The sequence below is a fragment of the Arachis stenosperma genome, chromosome 2 (genome assembly GCF_014773155.1).
Source record: "Arachis stenosperma cultivar V10309 chromosome 2, arast.V10309.gnm1.PFL2, whole genome shotgun sequence".
Classification (NCBI taxonomy): Eukaryota; Viridiplantae; Streptophyta; class Magnoliopsida; order Fabales; family Fabaceae; genus Arachis; species Arachis stenosperma.
The window spans coordinates 100,398,549-100,408,818 of NC_080378.1; the positions used below are offsets into that span (position 1 = coordinate 100,398,549).

General features: G+C 30.4%; 1 long non-coding RNA gene across 3 annotated transcripts; it reads left to right on the plus strand.

Moving 5' to 3' along the window:
- The first annotated feature begins 1,361 nt into the window (after positions 1-1,361).
- LOC130962091 (uncharacterized) lies at positions 1,362-9,852 on the plus strand. Of its 3 annotated transcripts, XR_009079713.1 has the most exons (4): positions 1,362-1,605; positions 1,936-2,151; positions 8,570-8,766; positions 9,185-9,852. It is a non-coding gene; the product is annotated as an uncharacterized LOC130962091 (long non-coding RNA). The 3 variants fall into 3 exon arrangements; XR_009079714.1 differs by lacking the exons at positions 8,570-8,766; positions 9,185-9,852 and adding an exon at positions 4,331-5,329; XR_009079715.1 differs by lacking the exons at positions 8,570-8,766; positions 9,185-9,852 and adding an exon at positions 4,394-5,329.
- The last annotated feature ends 418 nt before the right edge of the window (positions 9,853-10,270 follow it).

The window sequence follows — 10,270 nt, forward strand, 5'->3', positions numbered from 1 at the left end:
AATCAAAACATACAACATAATATTCTCTAATTATATTAAAATTAAATTAAAATTAAAAAATTAAAATTAAAATATAACTATATTATAAATTATTAACTAATTTAATAACCAAAATATGTCACATATGACATAGCACTTTCTTATTAAAATTGAGAAAAAATATTTTTTTCTATATTTTTTCATCTACCTCTTTCTTTTTCTATTTTTCTTTACCTTTCTTATTCTACATATAATTTATATTTTATATTAATAATTTGATAAATCAAAATATGTCACCACATATTTTTTATTACAATTAAAATACATTTTCTTTTTTAAAATTAACAAATTTTTTTTCATTCTTCTTCTTCTTTATCTTTATTTTTTTTCTCTTTTCTTTCATTATCTTTTTTTTTTACCTTTCTGTTCTACAAAAAATAAAATTAACAAAATAATATTATTCAAATAAAAAATATTATTATATACATATTTTTTTTTAGTTTTAAATCTTTACCGTTTATCTTTTTAATCTTTATTTTCACTTCTCTTTTTTTAAATATGTATTACATATAATTTGGAAAGAAAATACTAGTTGTGATTAAAAATTAGAATCAAGATTCAATTGCTTTAATAAAAAATTGATTTTGAGTTAATTTTATAACTATCAATATAATTTTTATGTTAATATCTAATTATATTTTTATATACATAGAAAAAAATATTATTTTTAAATAGCAAGCATAAAATTAATTATTTTTATTTATGCAACATATTTAACACCTAATCAAGTATAAAAATATACACGTTAAATTATTTTAAATTTGAGATAATGAATGTTAAAATTAATTATTAGTAAAAGATTAAACTCTTTCACAAAAAAATAATAACTAAAAATTTTATTATTCGATTTTTTTATCTACGGAGACTAAGGGGGTCTTCTTAATCAGCAAAAACTTTTATCTCTCATTATCTTTTTGTAAAAATAGTTTAATTTTATAAATCTTTTATATCATAATTTATAATGTTACGAGAAACTGACGTAATTTAAAAAAAAATTATATTTCTATAATATTATTATGGATAAAAATACTAGTTTAATATTAAAAAAACATCCAAAATTTTTAAACTTGATAAAAATTATTCATTTTTAGCGGGTTTTAAACTAAATTTGTTTCACAATTTGTTATAATATTAATCGAAATAGACTACTATAAAATTAATTTTCTAATATTATTCTTAATCAAATGAATATATATATATATATAAGAAGAAGATAGCCTTGGTAAGGATCAAGGAACTAACTCTAGAGTTTCCTAAAGTTTTCTTCCTCCCCTTCTATTTTCCTTTCAACCAAATTATCTTTTATTGGTGGGGCAGAGAAAGTGAAATATAGGAGTAGTCTTAGAAAGACGATTGGGTCAGCGGCATACATGAACCGCGTTAATTATTGTTCGTTTTAATTTAAATCTCATCTTGTCATCACTGCAATTAAGTGAGTTGATGAGAGCAAAATTCGAAACAGAAAACCCCATCAAAAAATGAAGAATCCTTGGAAGTTATTGAAGTTACTACCAATTCTAGTCATCAAACAATTCTTCATCTCTAAAGCTCCATTTTTTGTTTTGGGTAATCTTTGCTAAACTCTCTCTCTCTCTCTCTCTCTACATTTCTTTAATTATTATTTTTTATTGTATTTATTCTAAATTTATTAGTTTGTACTTCACATAAAAATTATTATTGTCTCTACTTGATCCCTCAATTTGGATAGTAAAAAAATTGAAATCTTTGAGAGACACATTAATCATTAACTGTGTCTTTTTTTTTCTTCTCTAAGATAACTCCGATCCTTATACATAAGTTAAACTTAGTCATGTCATTTTTTGGCAATCCTTCTTAGAGTCTATCTTATTTAATGATGTTGAATTACTTATAATTCATGAGATTTTTATTTTTCAGGTTTGTTGGTAAGCTACGACTTCACGGAGAATTGGGTAAATTCTCTAATGATGGATAACCTTTCATATTCTCTTAAGAGTGATAGAATAGCTGCCATAATTACAAATCTACAAGATGGCCTATCAGATATATCTGTTATTTTTTTTTTCTTCGGTCTCTGAAGCCTCCACTGGTAGCTTCACTATGATGGCTTTCTGTTCATCTGCCACCATCGTGGTAATTATTATATTTCTATCATGACTTTCTTTGCAAGCTATATCAACAGCATGTTAGTAACCCAAAAAAATATCAACAGCATGTTTGTTATATGGGTTTAAATTAATAATTAAACCATTTAACTCTGATCGATGCATTTTCGCAAATAGTTTGAGTATAGATTTTCTAATTAAAATTACTTTTTGCAAAGGTAAAGACAACGGATAGTTATACTTGGATTATATATAGTAAAATTACTTTCTTGACTAAATCATATTTTAAAAATCCAGTGATGATGCTACTTGTATAAGCAGTTTTAATAATTAAATCTAATTAAGTTGGTTCAAGTCAAATAAAAATCATTCACATAATATTTGTATACTTTTTTTTCTGTGTTTTTTTTTTTTTGTTGATATGACACAAAAAATTTGTTAAAATGTACAAAAAATTATCGATAGACCATAAACATTTTTGTACAGAGCATAAAAACTGATCAATATAACACAAAAAATTTTTACTACATAATTCAAAATTTTCATTTACTGCAATTGCTTTTTTTTTTATCTTTTATGCTAATTTTTTATTTTTAATCTAATAATTTTGTCTTGAGTTCTTATAATATTTGATGTGTTAAAATATAAAATACAAACTAAAAATAAATTAAACTACATATATATTAATTTACAGATACTTGGTGAGATTTTTTGTGTGCGTATAGCATTTTTTATTTTTGCATAAGAAAAACTTTAAGTTGAAACTATTGTTTGAGAATTAGAACTTTTCAGGTGGAAAAATAATTATTTACTCCTTACCTTCTTATTTTAGTACTTTACAAAAGTTGTTGCGTTATAAAATTTAAGTTTAATTATCATATAAGTTTCTATAATCTCAACAAATTCATAATAAAAATATTATATACACAAAAAATAATTATTAAATTAATTAATATATATTTTTATATAAATATATGTATTATTTATATATTTTTAATGTATATTTTATATTTTAAATTTTCAAGTAGCATGTATTTTATATAGATGATATTTTTTTGTATATATATTTTTTATTAGGTTCTTGGAATTAAAATTTTATAAATAAGTTCTTCCAATAGATAAAATTTTTAATTAAATTATTATTAATTATTTTCTTTCAAAAAAGTATAACAATTATAAATCATTTACTAATTAAATATTCCATAATTTATTAAACACAAAATCAAATATTTAAGAATATTTCATAATTCTTTTTAACAAAAAATAGTTAATAGTTAACAATAACTTAATTGAATTTTTTATCTGACATAAGCATTTAATTATAAATTGTTAAAGACTTAATTAAAACATTTGTAAAACTAAAAAATAGAGCTTATTTAAACTTAAAATTTAGCAAAAATACTATTTGCATAAAAAAAATTAAGCACTAAATCAGTCCCATATATTTGTGTATTTACATGTTGTGTTGTTTTTTTGTAATCAAAGATAGAAATTTAATTTATTAAATGAAAATTAATAGTTTGGATCAATAATGGACTACCGTATAAGGGAAAAACTTTATGAATGAGAATTGTGCAGTCTTCCAAAACATCATCTTTTTTCTTTGTCCAATGCCTAACCGAGTTGCTACTTCCAAAATCCATTGATGGCTTAGACCTTCTCTTTTAAAAATAAGTTTGTTTCTTACTATCCACAGTTGCTATATAAGGTGAGCTACAAAATGGGTCTTTTATTCCCTCCTATTTCCACTTAGTTTCAAGTCTTTGATGAGCTTCAACCACTATTTTTGCATCTCTGCTGCATCTTAAGGATATTAGGCTCAACGCGAGAAGAAGAAAATGAGAAGAGAATATACAGTGGAGAGAGAGAGAGAAAGAGAACTGATTCTTCTTCTGAATTGGTAAAGTGAGAGTTCAACTAAAAATGATTAACTCTGGCTACTTATAACAAGAAAGTGCCAGCTGTCACACTATAAATCACAAGCTAACTAACAGCAATGCTAACAATCACAAACTAACAAACTATCAACATTATTAACCAATTCTGTTAATACCAATACTAGCTCTAACCAATTCTGTTTAGTTAGCTTACTCTGTTATGACCCCTACTACTTAGCTTCTCTTCAAGTGTTCCAGTCTTATTTCCTTTGATTTTCAATTTGATATCATGACCCCTGATGTTGATTTGTACTGCCTCTGCTATTACAGATTGAAAATGTGCATTTGGTTCTTTATCATGACTATTGCTGTCTACACCTTTTGAAATTTCAGAATTTTCTGATTCTCCTTTGTGATCTCCTCTGCTGAGCCTGTTTGTGCCACTGTCACCACTATACTTCTTCAAATCTTCATCCAATGGTTTAGATCTGAACTCCAGAAACACAGCACTTGGTAATGGCTTTGTCAACACATCAACTAGTTGGACAGTTCCAAAGACATGACTCACTTGAATAATTTTCTTAGTGACATAATCCTAGACAAAATGAAGATTAGCCGCAAAATATTTTGACTTTGAATGTAGAATTGGATTTGCAGCCAACAATACAGCACTTAAATTATCACAATAAACTAATGGAGCTGTTGAAAGTGTAGCTCCTATTTCAATCATAAAATTCTTGATCCAAAGCAGCTCAGCCACTAAGTCAGTCATTGCCCTATACTCTGCATCAGTACCGTTCCAGGCAGCAACACCTTACTTCTTTGAACTCCACAAAATTAGATTACTCCCAAGAAAAACATAGAAGCCGCCAGTGAATGTCCTATCATCTAGATGGGTCTCCTCCCTAGTCAAAATCACTATAGGCTTTAACTTGATGAACATCTGTTTTATACAAGTGTAGACCAAAATCGAGTATCCCATGCACATATCTTAGCACCCTTTTGACTAGCTGATGGGGCGAGATGAGATATTGCCAATTGCTTGGGTTTGAATTTTCATACTAAGAATATTAACGTTGCAAGTATAGACCAAACCCAACAATCGGTCGCCGATCAAATTGGAAATTCATAAAATGTGTCTCAACTCAAAACCAATTTAAAACCGAGAGTATTTGACTCCCGGGTTGCCTCCCAAGGAATCACTTGAGGGTAATGAGTGTGCAAATTTCGGTTGTAGTGATCAAGGGGTTGTCAATGAAGAAATGAACATATAAAGCAATAAAAGAACATGCAAAATTGTAATGATTGAACTAATAAAGAAATTAAAGAACCGACTATGTAATATAAATAAGTAAAGTATAAAAGAGATTAACATAGCAATGTATGAGAGTTTGAAAGCATAAGAAGGGGTTCTTGGCTTGGAGTGAGCTAAGGGTCCTTTCCACAATTATGATGGATTAGTCTCACTTGATTAACCCTCACATCGGAAGGTAAGTTAAATGAGCATAAGTGTTCTTAACCCATAAATCCTAAATTGCTTATTAATTGCCTTAGCAACAAATTAGCGTTAGTGGGAATAAGAACAATTAACAATCCAAGAATTGACACTAAATGTTAGACATTCCAACTCTAGGAACCCAATTGCTCACTTTACCCAAGTCAAGAGACAAAAATTTAGGCTAAAATCATGTTTGACATTTTGTCAAATACTTGGTGGGCAAAATGTTTAAACATGAGAGAAATAAGAAAAGACTTGAAATTAAAAGCAACAATTGATCTCAATCAACAAGAATAACATAAGAAAGCATAAAACAAACATCAAACATCAAATTCATCAACAAGAAATTGAAATTGCAAAGCAGAAGTAAAAATTGAACTATAACTTGAATTAGAAGAAAGAGTAATGACAATGTAACTATAAAGAGTGATAACAAGAGAATACTTACAATGAAATTAGCAAAATTCAAGATCAAAAATAGAAATGGCACTTGAATGTAAAACTCTAATAGAAACCCTAGTAGAGATGATGAAAAACTTAGAGAAAACTAAAACTAAAAACCTTCTACTCCTACTCCTAAACTATACTAATGATATTCTATATTATGACCTTCATTTCCTTTCCAATATGAGCTAAAAGACTTCAGAAATGGACCTCCAAAGCCCTCAAATTGTGAGTCACGTGTCTTTTTAATGAAGTCATGCACGGACACCTGTGCAGACACACAGGTGTGTGCGTCCGCACACTTTGCGAAAATTCCATCTTGTGCATACGCACGAGTACCTGTGCGCACGCACACTAGGCGATGCTTGCCTGGACGCGCGACGCGCTCGAAATGATCCATGTGCTCTGCTTGGCTCTTGTGCGTACGCACAAGAGGCTGTGCATACGCACACGTCTCTGAACTCATCTCCTTTGATTCTTCATGTTTCCTCCACTTTGCACGCTCTTCTTCCATTTTCTCTAAACCATTCCCACCTTATACACCTGAAATCACTCACAAACAAGATCAAGGCATCGAATGGAAGGCAAATAGAATAAAATATATCAAATTGGGCACAAAAGAGCATGTTTTCATAATCAAACACAATTTAGGAGGAAAGTTCAAAAGCATGCTATTCAAGGGAATAAGTGTAAGTTTATGTGATGAAATTCATTTAATTTTAACCAAAAATCACCTTCAAATATGGATTCATCAATTCTCCCACACTTAAACACTAGCATGTCCTCATGCTAAACACACTCAAAGGAGGTAGATGAAAAGAGAAATGACTTATGCTATAAACTACTTAAATGCATGCAACTATCCTAAGGCTAATCGCCAATATGTACTATAATGAGAGTTGGTAGAAACAAACCATGAGATTCCAATCCATCACAAGAAAGCTTTAGGGCCAATGCAAAGAGTCCATGCACTAAGATCAATATTCAAAGAATTGAATTGAAATTTTCAAAACTATCCAATCGAACAACTTGCAAGAAGATACAATATGGGTGCAAGAACATAGAATTGAGCGATCGAACCCCTCACCGGATGTGTATCTACTCAACTCGCTCAGTGTTTAGGGTTTAATCACTCAATTCTCCTTTTTTCATGCTTTTCAAAGATTTGCAAGTCATATAATCAATTAACTAGTATTTCATGCATGAATAACAAATATCATGAGGTCTTTAGAGGGATGTAATGGGGCTAGAGTTTAGGTAGGATAAAATATGGCTAAGTGGACTTAAAGAATTAGTTCTTTAATTAGCTTGAGTGTCCACCTAATCCTATAACACCTATATACACATATTATAACCTATCTACCCATTTTCTTTTCTTTTTCTATCTCACCTCACTCATGCATTTTCTTTTCAAACATGGCATATGCATCCTTTATTTAACTCTTTATTTCATACTTTGTTATGCACAAGTTTTTTTTTTTTAATTGAACTTTGAATGCATATATCTTCATTAATGAAATGCATGAGCATTACCTAATCACCAAAAATTGTTCACAATAAGTTCATGCCTCTATCACCAATATTTTTCAAAATTTTCCCACACTTAGAATTTACACACTAATCCACCCAAGCTAATCACAGAATAATTCGGGGACATCAATTGTTTTCTGTTTAAGGGGAGTAATGTGCTATCATCAGAACCAAAAAGACTTTATAAGCTCAAAGGGGTAAAGAATGTGTCTGGCTTATTGGCAAAAGAGCTGCAGCCTTACATAAAGTTCATGGGTTCGAACCGATCAGACCACCAGTTTACCGGTTGAACCGACCAGTCTGATCTAATTCTGATAACTATGGTGACGTTGATTGGAGAGAGAGAGAGAGAGAGAGAGAGAGAGAGAGAGAGAGAGAGAGAGAGAGAGAGAGAGATGGTTGTGATGGTGGTGAGGGTTCGAATGAGGATGAAGAGGTTCGTGATTTGAATTTACGCCCCTTTTACAGTCGGATAATGCATTGTTTCACTAATTGGAGTTACCGCTGGATTTTTTCAACGGTAATCCCGATAGTGAAGGATGCGCCAATTTAACTTATTTTCCCTCCAAATATTACTGATGGATTTACCATCAAAAAATATAATCCGCCGATAATTACTTAACCTTACGAATTCAACGTCATTACCACTGGTAAATCCGACGGTAAATCCACCGTTACTCTGCGACGCTAAATTCAACAATAAATCCGATGGTACTCAACGTTTTTCTTATAGTGAAAAAAGTACCCTCTAATTAATTGGGTAGGTGCTACCAAAAACTCTGATAGTAAGGATAATGCTAGGTGAATTTTCATGTTTGTCCATAAAATCTATAGTTAATTAATCTATGGTTGTTTGGGTAATAAAGAACCGAGATACTTAAGTTCTCATGTGTTTCTTTATAAAGCATAAATCAATTATAAAATTTTCGCAATATAGAAAACAAACCATAAACCAGAATGATACAACTGATTTTTAGCGTCTAGGATTGATTCTTCATCATTCCACTGATATAGTATAAAGTAGTATGTAGAATCCAAAAATGGTAAAGAAATGTTCATGTTCGCAATTTCCTTATTAATGACTGCTTTTTGTGTAGGAGATGGAAACGACTTACTCTATTAACATAGATGATGTGAATTGCGCTTACTTTGATCAAGTTGAGAGACTCGGTGATTTTGGCCGCCGTAACAAGGAAACAATTGCTCAGTTAGTGTGAAAATTTTTCTATTATTGGGCGTACTGTCATGATTATGCAAATTCGGTTATATTTGTACGTACAGGAAGTATAATCAGGTAAACATTTAAATATCTAATTTGTTTGTCATAGACTCATATTCCCTATCTCAACAGTCCTATTTGTTATCGTTGTCCCTCGTCATTTTGCTAAAAATTGGTTATTTTCTAAATTTTAAGACAAGTATTTATGAGTAATGTGTAGTTTTTCTTATAGTTCTTAATTTTGATTTCCTCTGCCTGAAGTTGCTCTTTAGCAACAAGATACTAAATTGAAAAAAAATACTGTTTCTTCTTTTATTTTTTTGACAAGGCTTATTGGACATTGAATTCGAGTTTAAATGACTAAAGTTTTCCACTATCATGCAATCACATATATGCTTGCATTTGTATAAGATTTAAATTAGTTTGTACATTTTTATTGAAGTAGCTATATATGATTGAATATAATCTTAAATGCTTGATGCTTGCTATTTAGTATGTAGTAAGCGAGAGAAGGATTGGACGAGGAGGATCGGAAATGATTGGCATCTGATATGCATAGAGGATCCTTTTAAGATATCTCATAATCTGGGCAGAGTGGTGGATAAATGCAGCATCAAGGTTCTCAGGGAAGAGTTTGAACGTGTTATTGATATAATGCAATATGATCCAAATTCGTAGAGTTAAACCCCAAAATAGTTTCTGAGATTGGTGTCATGCACTAAAAATGTCCCTGAGATTCCAATTGTATCAATTACGTCCCTGAGATTGAAAAAAGTGTACCATATTAGTCCCTGACTCATTTTCCATTAACGACGTGATGACATAGCATGATGACGTGGACTGTAAGTGACACGTGTCACTTCATGATTTGGCCACGTGTAATGGTATGATGATGTGGTGACCAATGATACGTGCCATGCTGACGTGGATGGTTGTGCCACGTGTCACAATGTTATTTGGCCACGTGTCTGTTTGTGCCACGTGTTGCAACAGTATTCGTCCATGTGTCATCCATTATGCCATCGTTGTATATGCACCAAATTAGTCCCTCACTTTGCATTAAGTGACTCATTTTAGTCCCTGAAATTGAATACCGTACACCAAACTAGTTTCTTCACCAGTTTTTTCTCATTTTTTTCTATAAATTCAAAATTCTCAATATTTTTTAATGCATTAATTTCAATTCTGTTTTTTCACATATTCTTCAAATAAAAGTGTTTTTATAAAATATTTTTTCTCTTACGAATACCCTAACCGCCGACTTGGAGTTGACGTGAAGGCTTTTCAAGCACCTTCACATCTCCGACCTCTTTCAGTACTTTTATAAAATATTTTTTTTCTTGCGGATACCCCTAATAACTGCCGTCTTGGAGTTGACGTGAAGGCATTTCAAATTTCCCTCATTACCATCTCCGACCTCTTTCGTCTAGACTGCAGAGGTCAAAGATGGTAGTGAGGGTGCTTGAAGTGTCTTCAATCTAGCTCATTTACACATAACAAAAACGTGTATTTCATAAGAAAAAAATATTTATTTTAATTATTAATTTTTTGTTAAAAACACATGGTTTTTTTTATGAAA